General features: G+C 41.1%; 1 long non-coding RNA gene across 1 annotated transcript; it reads right to left on the reverse strand.

Annotated features, from left to right (window-relative positions):
• Nucleotides 1-962: 962 nt before the first annotated feature.
• On the reverse strand, nucleotides 963-1,623 carry LOC117508007. The gene is made up of 3 exons (XR_004559939.1): nucleotides 1,395-1,623; nucleotides 1,178-1,296; nucleotides 963-1,058 (listed from the first exon to the last, which is right to left on the reverse strand). It is a non-coding gene; the product is annotated as an uncharacterized LOC117508007 (long non-coding RNA).
• Nucleotides 1,624-20,977: the final 19,354 nt, after the last annotated feature.

Below are 20,977 nucleotides of genomic sequence, written 5' to 3' on the forward strand. Positions count from 1 at the left end.
GTGAGTGTCATGATTGAGTATGAAAGGAGCATCCCCAAAAGGCTCAGCCGTTCACAGGCAAATACAACGCAAGGATCACCACTTTGTGAACAACTGCGTGAAAAAATATTCCAACAGTTTAAGAACAATGTTACTCAACGTTCAATTGCAAGGAATTTAGGGATTCCATCACCTACAACCCAAATTCCAATGAAGTTGGGATATTGTGATACAATACATACAATGATTTGCAAATCCTCTTCAGCCTATATTCAACTGAATACACCACAAAGACAAGATATTTAATGTTCAAACTGATAAACTTTGTTTTTGTGCAAATATTTGCTCATTTTGAAAGATGAGATGGAAAATAGGCCTTTCTTCAAAAATTGCAGATATGAAAAGGTGGACACCAGTAAGCAAGCTGAGAAGAGAAACCCAAGTTCTGAGCCACTTTTAATTGTTCACAATCAAGAAACATTGTGTGTAACACATAGTGATGACCAATATACTTAGTATTACCGATTCTATATAGCTCTTGGTTTGTTAATTAACCACATCATTGGCTTTTGATACAGTAAGTTCTTTCTGTTTCACTCTTTATGCACAGGGGTCACCACAGCAGATCTGATATGGATCTGCATGATGATTTGGCACAAGTTTTATGCCGGATGTCCTAAAACAACTCAATAGTAGATGAAGAATGGGCAGGAGTGGTCTTGAACCAGAAACCTTCTGTTGTAGAAGCAAGTGTACTTATCACTTGGCCACTACAAGGCTTGTAAAAGTGGACATTATAGATATTTGGGAATAAATATAAGCATGATAAAACCAGTATCACGCTGAGCTGGGTGTGTCAGCATTACAAAAGAAACTGGTTCCAGAACTGCATCATAGATGACCTCCAAACTTTTCATCCAACCTACAGAGAAAAGTCTTTATTCTTTTCCATGTTCAGAAAAAGCATGACTTACCTGCCAACAAAGGCATGGGACTGATTGTAACTGACACACTGCCCTTCTTAATGATATTCTCATGGTTGAAAGCACAAGTTTGATTCAGAGCAGCCAGGTTATTTGCTATAAAAAGACTTAAGAAACAAACTATTGATTTTACAGGAGTTATGTCCACCAGGTTACAGGTTGCAAAAAATAATTTTTAGACTGTAGTACCATTCAGGACTAAGACACAGATTTACCCATTTCTATGCCAACTTGTGAGTCATGTTCAACCTGTATTTCACTTCTGTGTTTTTTGGTTTGTTTGCCTTCATCTCAAATGAGGTTTTATGTTTGAGTACCATAGCCTCGATGACACCTGAGAACAAAAATGTTGACATGCCGTTTACAGAAAAGGATATTACAAATTACTGTATATAGCATTTGGTATATTTGGGGGCTGACACTGATACTTACCACATTTGTCTCATCATCAAGGTGATAACATGGTATTTGAAAAGTTCTAAGTGTGTCAAACTGTGAGTGATGAAAACCTTTGGTTCTGCTGTTAAGTATGTGAAGCTGGATCTCATGAGAGTGTAAACGGATCAACACATCTCTGTTGACCCTAACGTTGAAATTGTGTGTCCAGCCAACCCATGTCCGATGTCCTTCGTGCCATACTCTCAGAATCTGCTCCAAAGATCACACATACTTGCCTATCTACAGTTGTGCTCAAAAGTTTACATACCCTGACAGAATCTTTGCTTTTTTTTTTTTTTTTTTTGGCCATTTTTGAGAGAATATGAATGACAACATCACAGTATATATTTATATATTTATTTAATTGTTCTGTGTGAGGCGCCTTGAGATGGCTTTTGTTGTGATTTGGCGCATTATAAGATGATTAAATTGAAAATTGAAATTGAACAGGTAGGAAGCTGCAGAAACAAACACGAACAGAAATGATCAAATAAAAGTGCCAGTGGAAGTGAACAAATCATGACAGTGACACATTACTCCTCCCATTCATCCATATTGTGAACCGGTATATTCTAGTTAAGGGCCATGATGATTGGGGGGGAGGGACAGGGGTCCATTGGGAGAGAGGCAAGGTACGAACCTGGACAGACCACCAGCCTATCACAAGGCAGACACATACTGTATAGAGACAACATGGAACATGGAAAGGACCAGATCAGAAACAAACACTATGAGGAAACGGCATTAACCACTAAGCGACTGTGCTGTCCACATTACTCCACCTTCTCATATAAAAACTAATCCTGTCCAAAAAGAGTTTAGGGTCATCACTGCAAATAGCAGCAACAGGCCTATCTGCAACACCAATTGAATGAAAATTGTATAAAAGTGTGTAAAAGTGTATAAGGATGCAAAATAATCTCATGCTGGGTTTGACATTTGATCCCGCAGGAAGAAAGTTTTTTGTTTGTTTCTTTGATTTTTGTCACGGTAAAAGCATTCCGTTGTTGTTGTTCTAATGTGGTGGTTCTTAGTAGTATTTCTGATATAGCTCTGTACTTTTTACAATGCTTCATCCACAGCTGATTGGCTAATGTTGCATTTTATTGAAAAAAAAAAATGACGGCTGGTGTTTTCTGATGAGTGGTGGCAGGGAGGAGACCACCAGCAACATACATTTACATAATAGTACACAAACACTGTGCAATGCACATGGTCCTATAAGTGAACATGCATTACCTGTGGCATTTATCTTAACACTTTTCCAATCATGTCTTTTTTTATTATGTCAAAAATCCTTAAAAGCTGCAGTTGTACACAAAATACAAATCATTTGGGATCTATTTTTATACAAATGGGTCTGCATTTAATTAACAGATGAAGAAAAAGGCAGCTTCTGGCATCTGTCAGTGATGGCAGCAAGTTTAGCAAGTTGATCTTTTGGTGTGGAACGCTGACAGCATGCCACTACCATGCTGTCATACCGCCTGTGACTGGCTGCTTTTCATCGAATCGAAAGAATCCAGCGCTCTTTTTTTCTTTGTCAACCACTAACCTTTAATATGTAAATGTATGTTAACTAATTATCTGTGGCTAGAAAAGGGAGAGATGGAAAACATGTGAGGCAGAGTTCTTGAATGAGCAAGTACCACAGTTTTAAAGTTGCTTGTGCTTCACTTTTGGGTGTTATGGTGTTTTGGGAAACTGCAGCCAAGACTTTCTAGCGAGGTATTTGTTTAAAGGGAAAGTCAGAGGAGTGGATTTATACAGTAAGTGGGGCTTTTCTTTGGAGTAACAGGAAAAACTTTAGACTGGATTTTACTGAGAAAATTCAGTGACATGTCAGGATACAAGAAAGAAAATAAAATGTTGAAAAAGGAACAAGAGTTTTGTGAAACTGGTGAGGTATGTACTTTAAAAAGTGGGTGAAATACATTCCTCTTGATTCCTACATCCAAATCAAAAAGCAGAGTAAAGAGGAAAAAGGTTTGACAATGATGTAGGACTGAATATTATTCTGACATTACTTATTACTAGCTTTTGTGGCCGGGTAAGATCATCACCAAACTGTGTCCATACATCATCCCTATAATACGAGCGAAGCGTCATGCAGTGGTGTGAAGCTCACTCATGGTACACTGAGTCCCAAACAGGAAGTCCCGAATTTTGATTGCACTGGAGTCCGCTAAAATCTGATTGGACAAGTGCCACCCAGATGACTGATATGCCACGGCACCACACGTCTGGTTGAAAAGAGCTGTTTTGAAACTGGTGACACATATTGACTGCTAGGTCCCTCCTGTACACTAGCTGGCACTGTGTCCACAAAAAAGTTCAAATCCACCTTACTAAAAGAAGAAAAATCTTTGAGCCAGATTTGAACCTGAACACATCATCTGAATCAAGGACTCCTAATGACACCAAAGTTATATTGCTAAGTAAACAACCGTATTTTATGCCAGAAATGAGCTCCAGATTGTTAAATGCAACATTTCTCCTAATTGAGGTTGCCTTATATGTGTTTCTCTGGTAATAAAACGAGCAGGCACCAGCTGATTCATGCTCTGTTTGCTTATTTGAGATGCAAGATGCTGCCCGAGTGTTTCTCAATGGCCCTCAAAAGTTTTGGAACACTTGGTATTTCACACATTTGATTTGTTGACGCCATTTCAATTACAAAAACAAAATATCTAAAATTATCTTTCTTAAACTCAAACTTATAGCAAATCTCTACAACTTGGTATAAATTGAATTAAAAATACAGTTATATGCAAATGTTTGGGCACCCCTGATAATTTTCATGATTTTCCTTTATAAATCATTGGTTGTCTGGATCAGAAATTTCAGTTAAATGTATTATAACAGACGAACAGACTGATATTTGAGAAGTGAAATGAAGTTTCTGGTATTTACATGAAGTGTGCAATAATTATTTAAACAAAATTAGGCAGGTGCATAAATTTGGGCATCCTTGTCATTTTATTGATTTGAATCCATTTAGAACTAATTACTGGAACACAAAATTGGTTTGGTAAGCTCACTGACCCCTGACCTCCTTACACAGGTGAATCCAATCATGAGAAAGGCTATTTAAGGTGGCTATTTACAAATGATTCTCCTCTTTGCATCTCATCTAATGAGTGGCAACATGGGAGCCTCTAAACAACTCTCTATTGACCTGAAAACAAAGATTGTTCAACATAGTGGTTTGGGGGAAGGATACAAAAAGCTATCTCAGAGATTTCAGCTGTCAGTTTCCACTCTGAGGAACATAGTGAGGAAATGGAAGACCACAGGCACAGTATTAGTTAAGGCCCGAAGTGGCAGGCCAAGAAAAATCTCAGATAAGCGGAAGCGAAGGATGGTGAGAACAGTCATAGTCAACCCACAGACCTGCTCCAAAGACTTACAACATGATCTTGCTGCAGATAGTGTCTTTGTGGATCATTCAACTATACAGCGCACAAGAAGATGCTGGATGATGCTGTAATGCAGAGGAAGCCTTTTCTGCGTACACACCACAAACAGAGTTGCTTGAGGTATGCTAAAGCTCATTTGGACAAGCCAGCTTCATTTTGGAATAAGGTGCTATGGACTGATGAAACTAAAATTGAGTTATTTGGACATAACAAAGGGTGGTATGCATGGCTGAAAAAGAACACAGCATTCCAAGAAAAACACTTGCTACCTCCAATAAATTTGGAGGTGGTTCCATCACGCTGTGGGGCTATGTGGCCAGTGCAGGTCCTGGGAATCTTGTTAAAGTTGAGGGTCACATGGATTCCAGTCAATATCAGCAGATTCTTGAGAACAATGTTCAAGAATCAGTGACAAAGTTGAAGTTGTGCCGGGGCTGGATCTTTCAATAAGACAACAATCCTGAACACTGCTCAAAATCTACTAAGGCATTCCTTTTTCTTGAGCTACTTGGGTGGGTAGGGAGAGTTCCCATGGGATAAAAAAGCTTTTTACAAAATAGTTGGTTCCTTTGTGTTTGATAATATAAACCTACCATCCCTGGTTCTCAAGACCAGGCACCTAAGTGGCTCTACTCTACTCTTTTCTACTCTCCTATTTTACTCTTCCTTTTTAGATATACCTTTGTATACTGGCATAATTCCACCTTAGAATTGGAATATAATATATAAGATATACTTTACTGAATTTTCATGCAGAGGAACAAGTACAATGTTCTGGAATGGCCATCTCAGTCCCCAGACCTGAATATTATTGAAAATCTGGTGTGATTTTAAGCGGGCTGTCCATGCTCGGAAACCAACAAACCTGAGATATTTTGTAAAGAAGAATGGTCCAGGCTGTTATTTCTGCAAAAGGAGGATCTACTAAATATTGATGCATTTTTTCTGCTGGGGTGCCCAAATTTATGCACCTGCCTAATTTTGTTTAAAGAATTATTGCACACGTTCTGTAAATCCTATAAACTTCATTTCACTTCTCAAATATCTGTGTTTGTCTGCTATATGATATATTTAACTGAAATTGTTTATTCCAACAACCAATGATTTATAAAGGAAAATCATGAAAATCATCAGGGGTGCCCAAACTTTTACATACAACTGTATAAAATACAGCTTCCTGAAGGAGTGGTGTAGAGGAGGATTTTCTTAAAAAGAAGACCTGAGAGTTCAGCTAATTTTGTGCAGCCCTACTTTCAACAAGGTGAATGGTTTAAATATGAATTTACATCTACATTTTAAAAATGCTTAAAGTGGCATGGGATTAAGAGGGCTGTAGTTAGGGGGGCCTGGGGTGTGAAGCCCCCCAAAGAAGCTGATGTTTATAGGCATGCTAATGCTCCACAGAAGCATTTACTGAAAAAAAAAGTCTGAAGGACCTAAATGACATGGTGAGGACTCTTTTCCAAGCATGTGAGATGCAATTAAAGAAAATGCTTAAAATGGGGGGCAAAGCTCCCCAGAAGCTGAAGAATTTTAGCCATGCTAATGCTCTCCAAAAGCATTTACTAAAACAAAAATGTCTGAAGGACCTAAATGGCATGGTGAAATGCTGAAGAGCTTTGCTCGTTCATGTCCATGACACATACATACATACATACATATATATATATATATATATATATATATATATATATATATATATATATATATATATATATATAAACTAGAATAATAAAATGTTAATTTAGGACTTTTTTCTGTGACACTGCATTGATATACATTTATTTTCTGGAGACTTTACAAAAATGATTACTTAGGTAACTTAGGTCAGGCCAGATGTGCACTACATGTGCAGTGTCAGTGTCCCTAAGTAACCATTCATATAATGAAAAGCCATTCCAGTGGTGCCAAATCATCCACCAAAAAGAGACCTAGTCCCAGAGTCATCACCTTAGGTCACTGGTGTGTCTCCAAGTCTCACAACCATAACGTAAGACAAGAAGCACTAAGATATTAAAAAAAACTGGACCTTCATCTACCTGCAAACGTATTGGCATTGTCAAGCACCTCTATGCAGGGACATCTTTTAACCATAAGCTCTTTTCGTGTGTCGCTTGAGCTCACCTGTCGTGGGCCCAGAGATATGAATATCACTGTAGAGATAAGTGAATCGCTCATCAAATTTAACATTTTCAACACACCTCTGATTGCTGAGTCCAGAAAGTTGTTGAAAGTCTGGATCTAAGTCTTGATCCAGGGAACTCATAAACCCAGACAAGTTTCTTCACTTCAGGAAACATAAAGGCACCTAAGCTGCTGTTTTCAACAACCCTACCAAACACCCACCTACGAACAGGGTAGGAACTAAAGCACATCCCTGGTGAATACCAGAATTCACTGGGAAGAAGTCAGAGATGGCCTTTGTGCTGCACAGCACTCACAGTACCTGTGTATTGCTGCCTACAACATCCAACAAATTGCTAGGGATCTCACAAATTTTCATGTTGTCCCAAGGAGCATCCTGGACAAACATGTAAAATGCTGTATGATAATCAACATAAGCTGCAACGAAACACTGCCAATATCCACACATCCATTCAATGAATACTTGCAGGTCTAGATGTGATCAGTGGTTGACGTCTTGTGTGTGAAACCAGAATGCTCCAGTCACCCCCTAAGTGGCAAGTAACTGAGATTGAAACGTATTAAGAATTATCCTTGCAAGCCCTCTTCCAGTCACAGATAGTGGTTGCAATCCAGGCGATCACTCTTTCCTTTCCATAGTGGGAACTGAACTGTAACTATTAATTTAGTCTTAACCCCAAGATAATACAGTGTTGTGTGCAGACTAGCTTTTTCTCTAATTTGAATGCACTGTAACTGTGTAAATAGATTTGCAAGGCCACATTTCCTTAATTACATGTTCCTAAATGCACATTTATACACATGTTGGGTGGTGATTACCTTAAAGTTGTGTTTTGACTATTTCACTTTCACCTAGCATACATACATACATACATACATACATACATAGATACATAGATAGATAGATAGATAGATAGATAGCATTCAAAAAAATAATAGCATATGCCCAGCTCTCCACAATTTCTCTTATACTCACTCGACTGGTAAGCCACTGAAAGCCGAGATAGGCATGTCCCAACTTGTCCTCTGACACTCCAAAATGGAGGTGTTCTTTATCTCGCTCCATCAGCGGCTCCGTCGTGACGCGCGAAGCCTCCGCGTGGCTTTCCATGACAAAATCGCTTGTTAAAAGTGAAATCTGCCAGAAAATGGCTGATGTCCAGCTCTTGTGATAACCAGAGAAATTGCACACGACAGTCCCGGATCGACACAGCCATCCGTTTAGAAATGATCTGGTGGTTTCTGCCTCTCGATGGCGGCTCGGAGCGCGGCGCGCCCTCAGCCGCTGTGGGCCGTCCTTAAAGCGGTAGTAACACTCCGTAATGTCTGTGAAGCCCATAAAATTTTCACCGAAAGCCATGTGAATTTTCCGAATGGTTTCCAGTTGCCTGTCTCTAACAGTTTCTGAAAAAATTCTGATGGAACAAAGCCCAAATCATTCCGCCATTTCCTCGCAATGAAAAAACGATGAGAGGGGTGGACCAGTGCTCACTCAAAGCCTGCCCACAGGCGAATGACGCAACCGACAGGCGTGAAAAAACTCACGCATGCGCACGAAGGTTCAAGCTTGGCTGACGTAAAAACATATGAATCAAATCCATATATTTTTTGCATAAAATAAAAAGGTCTGATACTTTTCTCACAGACCTCGCACACAGCTCTGCACTTTTTCCACACTTTTTTTTTTATGTTGCAGCATTATTCCAAAAGAAATTAAATTCAGTTTTTTTGTTTGTTTGTTTTTTTTACCATCAAAAGCAAAGGGTGTGAATACTTATGTACGTATGATTTCTTAGTTTTTTTGTTTTTAATTAATTTGCAACAAAAAAAATCAAGTTCTCATTCTGGGGTGCTGTGAGTATAATTTACTCCATTTTGGAATAAGGCTACGTTTTGCATATTTGTGCATTTTGTACATGAAAAAACGTACAAAAAAGTGAAGCAATGTGAATGCTTTCTGGATGTACTGCAAAAGTTGCAACATTACAGGGGTCAAGAGTTCAACAGAGTAAGGAAAGTCTTATAAATCAGGAGTAGGATCTGAAATTCAGTCCCATATTTTACCTAACCTAATGACATTCATGTAGACAGCTCCATAAGTCACACTTTTTTTATTATTACAATTATCCCAAAACTTGATCGGCTCACAGGACCAACTCAACAGATTTCTTCTACGTTTTTCCCAATGTGATCATTCAGCTGCTTCTTGTGTGAGCAGGTCATATTCAGATCATTCAGAGCTCACTCAGCTCAATATGCTGCATTTTTACTGTGTTTGTGGATTTGAGAGAAAGCTTATTACATGGTGATAAGAGAGGTGTTGTGGTATTTTTGGAAGTCTGACGTAGCAGAGAAGTATGTGAGGGTGGTGCAGACATATGTAAGGACAGTGTGAGATGTTGAGATGCACAGCAGGAATGACAGGTGCTTTCAAGGTGAAGGTGGGATTAAATCAAGGATCAGCTCTCAGCTGTTTCTTGTTTGCACACTTTAAAAAATAAAATTTAATTTATAATTTAATAAAAGTTGACTCAATTTTTTTTTTTTTCAGAGTAGTAACGATGGACAGGTTGACAGACAAGATCAGACAGGAGTCTTCACCAACTACAATTTTTGCACATGAAATTGTGATCTGGAATGAAATACGGGAGCAGAATGAGATGAGCCTGGCGAGGAGAAGGTATGCTCTGGTGAGAAGAGGAAAGAAAGTCAGTCGGAGCAAGATGGAGTCTATGTGTGTAAGTGAAAAGGAACATGATTGAGTAGCAAGGAGTAGAGGTGGTGAAGAGCAGAATACCAAAATATTTGAGATGAAAGATGAGAGATGAGATGAGATATACTTTATTGATCTCACAGTGGAGAAATTATGTTTACACTCCAGTTACCTCAGACAGCAATTAGTCCACAATTATTACTTGTTTACTGTAATAATGGCACACATCAGAATTAAAGACAGCACATACACATTTGACATTGTTTATGTGCACAAAATTTGAAGAAGTCCGTTATCCTAATTGAGGCAAGTGGGTGAAGGCCACGCAGCAACCCTGAGTTGCGCCACCGTCAGCTTGGGGGTGGGGGGGGTGGAACTGGGACCAGCTGCAGCTAAAACCACACCACCCCCGCAGAAGAGAAGGGATGACGTGAACAGAAGCCGGAGTAGGGGGGTGTGTGATGGGGGGTAGGAGGGGATGGGGAGAGGGAGTGGAGCATGCTTCAGTCCTGTGACACAGTTTATTGTCTTTGTGAGTTGAGATAAGAAAACAGCCGAATGTTCACCAAGGCCAAAGACATTCCTCTGGAGGAAAACAGCAGGGCAATTTGTCCTTCAGGCCTGATAAGCCTGCCGTGTTGTGGTTGAGCAGTGAAAAACACTTTTTACAGCTTCACTTGGACAACCAAATCCCAAATATGAATTAAGAATATTCCCCGGCCTCCGAAATCTTCACCTTCATCTGCAAGGCACGCATCTGCTCCGCATTTGGGGTCAAGTGTTAAAAGTAATGGAGAGTTTGACAAAGAGATGAAGAAGATAGAGCAGGCACGGAATTTTTTATTACTTTGAAGGGAAAATAGAGGGTAATAGATCAAAAATGTCCCAGCATGCGCTATTCTCTCTACCATATCCTGTTGCTGATGCAGGTGTCATATCCGCGAGGAGGCCAAGACTTACCAAATTCAACATTGTTTCGCTGGGTGTGCTGTCGCAACTCGTAAATGCTGCTAAATACAATTGGGTTCGCATTGCCTTGTTGAGAAATGTATAGACATCCTTGGAAAAGATGTCTTGAAGGCAGCATATGTTGCCCTAAAATCTGTGTATGTTTGTGCGTTAATACTGCCATTACATAAGCATATATTACCTTTACCAAGGGCACTGACACAACCCCATACCAAAGCTTTTTTTTCTTTTTTGCACAACACTGCATGTGGCATTTATGACTGCAATGCCATTTTGTATTGCTTGTAAAAGGTTTCATAAAGTAATCCCTTGCCCATATAGTTATATCAGCTATTGATGAATGACAGAGCTTGATGTAGTGCTGTCCGAGGGATCGGCGCTCACAGGTGTTCAGTTTAGGCTTGCGTGTTTGGCCTTTATGCACTGAAATTCCTGCAGATGTTTTGAATTGTTTAAAGACATCATACACTGTAGAGGGAGACATGCAAATCTCTTACAATCTTTCTTTGAGGAACAATGCGTGTTACCAATTCAGAAATTTTCTCATGAATTCATTTAGAAACTTAAGATCTTCTGCCTATCTTTGCTTCTCAAAGCGTCAGCCTTTCCTGGATACTACTTCTGTACTAAATCCTGATTACAGTCACCTGTTTGAAGTAAAACATAAGTCCCTTTGGCTTCTCTGTTTTTTTCACTGAGGATTATAACAACAGTTCCAAGATGGATCTGCATGTTGATTTGGCAAAAGCTTAATGCCCTCCCTGATGCACTCTAAATTAGCTAGATGGAGAATGAGCAGAAGTGGTCTTGAACCACCAGCCTTCTGTTCTGGAAACCTGCATTAACTGCATGGCCATCCCACTGCCCTACCTGTTTGAAATTAATTCATCCATCGATCCATCCATTCATCTATTTATTATTTTGATCTCATAGCCCCACTATTAGCTCTAAATGGGCCCAGTTCCATGTTTTTTGGGATGTGTTGTAGACCTGAAATGCAGGAATAGAAGTATATTAAAAAATGAAATTAACTTAACCACACAAAACATGAAATCTCTTGTTTTCATACATCTTAGGCTGATACTGTCTACAGTGAAATAGAAGTCAAAATAAATAGAAAAAATCATTGTGTTGATTTTTTTCTTTTGCTGTGTATGCAGCTGGAGGTCTCTTTTAAGTAACTTTTAAACATATCCATCAGTCGTAATACGAGCGAAGTGGCATGCGGCGGCACACAGCGGCACGCAGTGGCACACAGCGGCACGAAGCTCGCTCATGGTGCAGGGAGTCCCAAAGAGGAAGTGCCAAATTTTGAGTCCACAGTGAAATAGAAAATGTCAAATGTCAAACACTTCCTGGATCAACACTTCCTGGCTTGACAGACGAGATCTCATGGAATCTCGTGGGAATACAGTGGAAAGTTCACACTGAAACAGGAAGTGCCAAATTTTGAGTCCACAGTGAAACAGGAAATGTCAAATGTTGAACACTTCCTGGCATGGGTGGAGCTAGAGTGGAGGCCAGAGTTGCACTGGACTCCCCTGAAATCTGATTGAAAACAGATGATTGACATGTCACGGCACCACACATCTGGTTGAAAAGAGTGACACATATTGACTGCTAGGCCTCTCCTGTACAGTAGTGAGTGCTGTGGAGCACAAAAAGTTCTAATCCACTTTAGTAGAAGAAGACAAATGTTTGACTTAGATTTGAACTGAACATGTCGTTTGAACCATGGACTAAAAATGACACCAAAGTTATATTGGTGAATAACAACCATATTTTATGCCAGAAATGAGGTCCAGGTTGTTACAAGTGGCATTTCTCCTTTAATACGAGTTGTCTTATATATGCGCGTGTCTTCAGTGATTTTTAAACGAGCAGGCAGCTGTTGATTCATGAGATATAACGTGAAGACGCTCAGGCTGAAAGAAATACAGGTAGTTTACTCCTCCTCTGTTCTGTATAAAACCTGTGTAACTTCTTAATTTTGCTCTCTGAAGGTCTTATTTTTTAAATAACCTCTTAATTTTGCTGTCTGAGTGACACACCAGTGACACAGCTTTAGACAAATAAATCTAAAGTTATCTTTCTTAATCTCAAAGTGAAAGCAAATCTCAGTGACTTGGAAATGTTCATGTTTCCATCCCCTGACTTGTCTGAAGAAAACTGGCAATAAAACTGATTATTATTTACAGGTATTATCACGTTTTAGAGATTTGCCTTCAGTTTGAGTAAGATAATTTTAGAAATTTTTATTCTTTATATTTTTTGTATTTCTTGTATTTGAAATGGCATAAACAAATTAAAATGTGTGAAATTCTAAGTGTTCCAATACTTTTGGAGGGCACAGTATCCTAACCTTATGATGAGTGCAAAATGACTGTGGGATTATTACTGTTTTGTTTAAGAATGTTTAATTTTCACTGTTGCTGCACTTTGTGTCAAATCATAGTCATATCGTATATCATATTGATATGACAATATTGAGATATGATAATTTGGCCATGCTGTACAGCCCTACTGTCAACTAGCTGAAAACTTTGAGTATTAATTTACATGTACATTTTAAAAAATGCCTAAAGTGGCACGGGGTTAAGAGGGCTATAATTAGGGGGGTCTGGGAGTGGAGCCCCCCCCCCCAGTAGCTGAAAGGTTTTAGCCATGCTAATGCTCCCCTGAAGCATTTGCTAAATGACATGGTGAGATGCTGAAGAGCTTCGTTCATTCATGTCTGCGACATAAGGTGTTTGTTAAAATGACCTATGGGTAATTTTTGGCAGGAGGACAGTCAGTTATGCATCAAGTCATTGTCCATCTGCACTGTAAATGACTTTTACAGCAGGTGGAAGATACTGAAGACCTAAACACATCAGAATTATTCCTGGTACCATCGTCAGCCATCACATCTCCAATAAATGTCCACGTAACGACACTTCCTCCACCATGCTTCTCATGTTGTGCTACACTTATCAGTCTGGTACTTTCAGAGATGTGGCCTTTATTACTTGGCTAATCAAATAATGTAAACTGGGTTCCTGTTTGTGTGTTTTAACAGAAGTTTCTATTTTGGTATAAACCCCTGATGAAGTCTCTGGATTACTGACTTTGACAGCGATACACCAACCTCTGGGAATGTGTTCTTGATCACCTGTTATGAAGGAGGTTTTCATCACCAGAGATAGAAATATTTTGTTTTATATGTGTAACATGTGGTCCTCCAAGCTTTTGTTGTTCCTGCGCTCACCAACACGTGCTATCTCTCTGATGGAATTGTTTTAGGTCTACTTTTCAGCCTAATGATGACTTCTTTCACTGGCACTGACAGCTCAATGGACTGACTGTTGAAAGTTATGAGCAACAAATACCAAGTACAATGTCAGCACTTCAATTTGTTACCTTTTATCTACATTTAAATAAAATAATGAGTGAAGATATTCCAGATTGAGGAGCACACACTCAGTCATGGATTGCTACATCCAGACGGGAATGATATCTTTGTAACACATCAGTCTTCGCCCTCATGTGGTTTCAAAGTAGGCAAGTGGTTTTTGCAGTGACTTGAGTGCCAATCCTGTCACCATCCCCTGTTGGAAGATGAACCATAGCGTCTCTGTTTTGATGGTAGGAGGTAACCCACAAAGGTGAAAATGAAAATTTCACACAGCCTTGGAACCAAAGTCATGACACACTTGTGAGGTGTGAGGGTTGACTATTCCTTTGTGGTGGCCATGGAATTACTATGAAGCTAAACTAATTGGATTTAAACTAGCTAAATAAATTTAACAGAATATAAAGATAATCATGTGCAAAGCTAAAGAAAAGCCAATTTAATTTTAATTTATTTATATAGCACCAAACCACAACAAGGATGCCTCAAGGCACTTCACACAAGTAAGGTCTAACCTTACCAACCCTCAGAGCAACAGTGGTAAGGAAAAACTCCCTCTGAAGAAGAAACCTCAAGCAGACCAGACTCAAAGGGGTGACCCTCTGCTTGGGCCATGCTACAGAGACAAATTACAAAACAGTTCAGCCTCAGCCCAACTGAACATAAAACTAACTGACTGTAATGTTAAGGGCATATAAAGACAGTTTAACATTAAATTAACTGAATATAAAGCTAACTGCCAAGCTAGTTGAATCTTTATAAATACAGTTGAAAATGGGGTTTGATAGCTCAATACCAATTTATAAGTTTTTTTAAGAAGGTCTGTAATTCTTACAAGGTTCTCTTAATACCCCAGTGCACCCCCGTCTCGAAGGTGCACACAGCCACTGGACATAAATTCATTCATTCATTCATTCATTCATTCATTCATTCAGATGTGACAATAGAAATTTTAAGGACAAAACAGAATTATAAAATAAAACTGGAAAACAAAACGCTGCAAACAATCTGGGCTCAGCCTGGTCAAGGATGAAAGCTATTGTAGGCATTAGTACTTCTAAAATTCAATTAATTTTATTTATATAGCACCAAATCACAACAAAGTTGCCTCAAGGCACTTCACACAAGTAAGATCTAACCTTACCAACCCCGAGAGCAAGCACACAGGCAACAGTGATAAGGAAAAACTCCCTCTGGTGATTTGAGGAAGAAACCTCAAGCAGACCAGACTCAAAGGGGTGACCCTCTGCTTGGGCCATGCTACAGACACAACTGACAATTGACAGGAAATTTTGGGAGTCCATGCTGGTGCACAGGATGGGAGGCCTGCAGAAGAAGACACCCACTCCCATCTCTGGATAGAACCGCACCTCAAACAGTGAAAAAAACAGAATCAGACATCAGAAAGACAACAAATACAGTATAATTTGTCAGCATTTAGCAACAAGAAAAACAGAAGGAATACTAAGGTGATCGCAGGCCACTAGCCCTAAGCTTCACGAAAAGACCCAGACTTTAGATAAAGTTGAAAAACAGAAGCCCTGTCACTTTAGAGGGGTTTGATGGAGATTCTGAGCTTGCAAATGCTTTTAACTGTTTATGTCATAAAAAGTAGACTGTTTGTCATAAAAAGTAGACTATGAACACTTCACTATGAAAAATGAAGATACTGGAAAAGGCTTTCTCCTCAGCGAGGACAAATCAGAGCCATGGATGTGGCAACATTTTTGGTCGACTGCTTAAATCCTGCTCTAAACAACTGTGTCCAATATTTTATTACATTTTTATTAAGTCCTCACAAACACAGCATGTCCCCAAATGTTGGAAATACACTATAGTTGTTCTGGTGCCCAGGCAGCATGGTGGATTAGTGGTTAAGACTGCTGCCTCACAGCAAGAAGGTCACAGGTTCGATTCCCACCTGTGGCCTCTCTGTGTGGAGTTTGCATGTTCTCCCTGTGTTTGCGTGGGTTCCCTCCGGGTTCTCAGACTTCCTCCCACATCCATGTGTATGGAGAAAGCCCACTCACTTCGCTGTAAAACAAATCTACCTTTGGGTACAAATAAAGTTACCTTGACCTTGACCTTCTTCTAATACCCTCAAACTTAAGCTGATGTCATTTGAATGCATGTTTGTTGTTTGCTTTCAACCCTATGATGTTGTGATCAATGACTCATGCCAAAATCTGTCACTGACTAAATATGCATGACCCAAGAACTTCACTGACACCCTGTTCAAATGATCACTCCACTCTGTTCAGAATGTGAACAACTTGGTCACATTCAAAAGATGTTTTTAGCTTTGATTTCTTCTGAACAGGTTTTGTAATTATTTGCTTTAAAATGTCACCTCTACCATGTGAAATAACAGTTCTGGAATAACTGATCTGTGTCCTATAATTCCCCACTCAAACATAATAGCAGAAGAAGTCTCTTATATCAGAAAAAAAAATACTTTTAACTCTTCAACAGATCTTTGGATGAGATGAGTTCTTGCTTACATGTGATGTTCTAGTGGATGTACAGACCCTGCTGTCAATGTAGCATTTAAATAAGAAATTCATGATTGATACGGAGGTGCATTCTGGAACCATCCAGCAAGTCTTCACCTACTGGCAGCACAACACATGATGTCTATGCAGACTCTAAAGTTAGTCTGAAACATGGGTGATTCAAAGGTTTTGAAACATTTTAAAGCAGTGTTTTTGAGATAACTGTCACTAACTTGCAGTACCTACAAAACCTTTTGCTACCAACCTCAGGCACATGATCTACCATTTTTTTTTCAGTCTACCACAGCATGAGGCGGGTACATCCTTTACAAGATGCCAGTCTGTCACAGGGCCAGATATACACAAACAAACACATACACACATACACCTACAGACAATTTAAAGTTTAAATCCACCAAACCTGCATAGGAAGCCAGAGCACCCAGGGGAGAACATGCAAACTACACGAAGAAAGACCACAGATGGGAATCAATCCTATGACCTCCTTGCTGTGAGACAACAGTGCTAACCACTAAGCCACCATGTTGCCCTTGTTGTCATCCCATACTTGCCCACGCATTGGGCATCATGCTTGTCCCCACACTTGCTAGTTTAACATAGTAGCTGATGCAAGTTGTAGGCAAAATGCATGCAAGTACCATAGCTGTTCAGAAAAGTAAGTCACTTCCTTGTGTTCACTCAGGGTCACCACAGCAGATCTGAGGTGGATCTCCATGTTGATTTGGTACAAGTTTAGATACTCTATATTAGGCCTACACGGAGAATGGGCAGGTTTGAACAAGCCTTCCTCAGTGGAAACAAATACACTTAACAACTTGGGCACCACCCCTGCAAATATCATAGCTATTCCTAATTTTCCATAATCGATCCACTAAACATCCACCAGGAGGCAAACAAGTACATGGGATATTACACTGACAACTATAGATCATTTACGGTTGCTCTGGTGCACCAAAGTTTACCACAAATTAATCAGTTCATCCTGCTTATGTGCTCGTTTTAATTTGGTGACAAGATAATCACATTTATTATTTTCGGGTTACTGTTTGCACAAGCTGGCTGGGCTGGTCACCTACTCATCTATATTTTTGCAATATGTACAGTGGGGCCAACAAGTATTTAGTCAGTCCCTGATTGTGCAAGTTCTCTGACTTAGAAAGATGAGAGAGGTCTGTAATTTTAATCACAGCTACACTTCAACTATGAGAGACAAAATGAGAAAACAAATTCCAGGAAATCACATTGCAGGATTTTTAAAGAATTTATTTGTAAATTGTGGTGGAAAATAAGTATTTGGTCAACCACAAACAAGCAAGATTTCTGGCTCTCACAGACCTGTAACTACTTCTTTAAGAAGCTCTTCTGTCCTCAACCTGTTAACTGTAACTGCCAAAATACCAGCGGGCCTGGACATGTACTGGCTTAAGCAGAGGGACACGCCTGGCACTGCAGAATTTGAGTCCCTCTCTGCATAGTGTGTAGCCTTTGTTACTTTGGTCCCAGCTCTCTGCAGGTCATTCATCAGGTCCCTCCGTGTAGTTCTGGGATTTTTGCTCACCGTTCTCATGATCATTTTGACCCCACAGGATGAGATCTTGTGTGGAGCCCCAGATCTTCCATTTTCTTACAGTTGCTCACACAGTTGATTTATTCACACCAACCTGCTTGCCGATTGTAGACTCACTTTTCCCAGCCTGGTGCAGGTCTACAATGTTCTTCCTGATGTCCTTCGACAGCTCTTTGGTCTTGGCCATGGTTGAGTTTGGAGTCTGACCGTTTGAGGCTGTGGACAGGTCTCTTTTATACAGATAACGAGTTCCAACAGGTGCCATTAATACAGGTAACAGGTGGACGACAGAAGAGCTTCTTAAAGAAGTAGTTACAGGTGTGTGAGAGCCAGAAATCTTGCTTGTTTGTGGTTGACCAAATACTTATTTTCTGTTATGTGTCGGACGCAGCCCGGAGAACCGACCAGCGTTTGAAGGACCCAGTATAAAATAAGCAGAGCACGGTACAAAGGATAACAGAGTTTAATGAACATAACAGTGCTGTGAAAAATTAAAAGTGCGCGGTCTGGCGTGGTGGATTGCGGTGCGCTCCCAGCAGCGCTAACGGTCCGGAGCCAGAACTGGTTCGGACCCAAGGACCCCGCCGACACCCCCCAGGTGGCCGCGACAAACCGAGTCTGTGAAAGAAGGAATCATTATGTGAGTCCACACTCAACACACAGAGAGAACGCTCAAAGGTGTACAAACAGCAAACACTTCCTGGCTTAATTACTAATCAGCTTCCCACCCTGCAGGCATGGAACATCCAGTTCACAAACTCCACAGCAGTGGAAGCTGATTAAACGACTACATACAGCTCAATATAATAAAGGTGTGAGGGACACCATATTTACTGACTGTATAAATGTTAGTCACAAAATCTAACATACCTCAGGAAGTGTGCTGACGAGCGTGAGACCTCACCCTCTCCTCTTTCACAGACCATGCATCAAACCTGGACGTTCTCTGCATCCACTGATGATGAGATGGCTCTCGAGACGACGATCTCACCCGTCTGGTCACAAGGTCGAGTCTCTGGCAAATACACACTGTGTACTCCAGTCTTAAATGCCACCATGTTCCAATCCATGTAGATGCACCACAGCTGTGAGTCCTGACGAGCCGCAGGTGATCAGGGTGAGGTCCTGATAAACTCAGCTACACAGCCACTCAGTCCCAAATGCAAGCCACCTGGAAGGAAAAACAAAAGACAGAAACAAAAAGGCAGCCAGGCCCACCAGCCATACAACAGTACCCCACCCTCACGGGAAGCCTCCCGGCGACCACACAAACCTGGCCCAGGAGAAACACCCCCCTCCAGGGACCATGGCTGGAAACCGTATCCGCATTCATCTTCCAACAGAACCTTCATCTACAGAACGGTAGATGTCTTCTCCTCTGGCTGCATCTTTGCCCTTGTTTCTATCAGTCAATTAGCACAGGTGTGGCCAGTAGTTCTTGAACCTGTGCGGTCAGCCTTTGTCCAACCATGTTCACAGTCTGATTAGTCATAAAACAAAAAAGACAAACACAAACAACCAAAACACCCCCCCCCCTCCCCAGAGGCCTGTTCCATCAAACCCCGGGAAGGGGAGAAAAGAAAAACAACCCAAACTTAAGCTAACAAATAAAAACACTAACACCCCCCCCCCCCCCCCCCGCAGAGGACCGTTCCATCAAACCCCGGGAAGGGGAGAAAAGAAAAACAACCCAAACTTAAGCTTGCAAATAAAACTGCTAACACCCCCCCCCCCCCCAACGACATGTAGGGACCAACACCCCCCAGAGGACATCCCGCCAGCTCCAGGAGTAATAACCACAGCCGAGGTCCCTCTGGGATCCAACGTCACCCACGGGGACTCCCAGCGCCTCCCAGAGGACCATTCCATCAACCCCAGGAGACGCCTCCCCTCATGACCAACGGACCCAGCCCCGGCCGTCTATGGCTAGATGGACCCACAGCCCTTTCCCCCCCAGAGGACACCACAGTCAAACCCTGAGGGCGGAAACTGGGGGGAAAAACAAAAGGAGAAAAAAAAAAACATATAAACAAAACAACCCCAACCCCACCCCCTTGGCGCAGTGGAAACTGGAAGCACGTCCAGTGTCACCAACCGTGACTATACCCCAGAAGCCAACCGGGAGGAGTGGAACAGCGGTTATGGCAGACGGCACAAAACGGCGCCACTCCTCCGACTTCTAAACCAGCCACCAGCTGCGGGTATATCCCACTGCCCCAAACCTCAGCCACGCCGATGGCAGACGGCTCAAAGGCGTGCTGAAGCTGGAGGTGGAACAGGGAAACAACAAACAAAAACATCCCCCCCCCCCCCCCCCCCCCCAGGTGCAGAGGTTACCCGGGAAACGCCCAGCATAACCAAACTGCACCACTCCAGCAACGCCGACACTACGGCTCACACGGCTGGAGCCAGAGGAGAAGAGAGGGAACAAAAGAAAACACCCCAAACCCCCCCCCTCCCCTCCCGGGTGCAGAGGTTACCTGGGAAATGCCCAGCAAAACCAAACTGCACCACTCCAGCAACGCCGACTCTACGACTCACCCGGCTGGAGTCAGAGGAGAAGAGAGGGCATAACAAAAAACAAAAAAAAAAAAGAAAAAACAACCCAATTACCCCCCCATGACCCCCCAGGGGACTGTCCCATCAAACCCTGGGAGGTGAAACTGAAAGAAATAAAAAGAAAGACTAACAGACTAACATAAGGTTGCTTGGGTCTTTTTTTTTTTTTTTTTTTTTTTTTGACAGAACTGCAGGGTCACGACCCCAGACACTAAATAGTGAAAAACAAAAAATAAAATCCCACACAAAAACCAACTCAAAAAACACCCTCACAAAATGAACTAACACAAAACAAATAAGT

This window comes from Thalassophryne amazonica, chromosome 3, assembly GCF_902500255.1.
Source record: "Thalassophryne amazonica chromosome 3, fThaAma1.1, whole genome shotgun sequence".
NCBI classification, from domain to species: Eukaryota; Metazoa; Chordata; class Actinopteri; order Batrachoidiformes; family Batrachoididae; genus Thalassophryne; species Thalassophryne amazonica.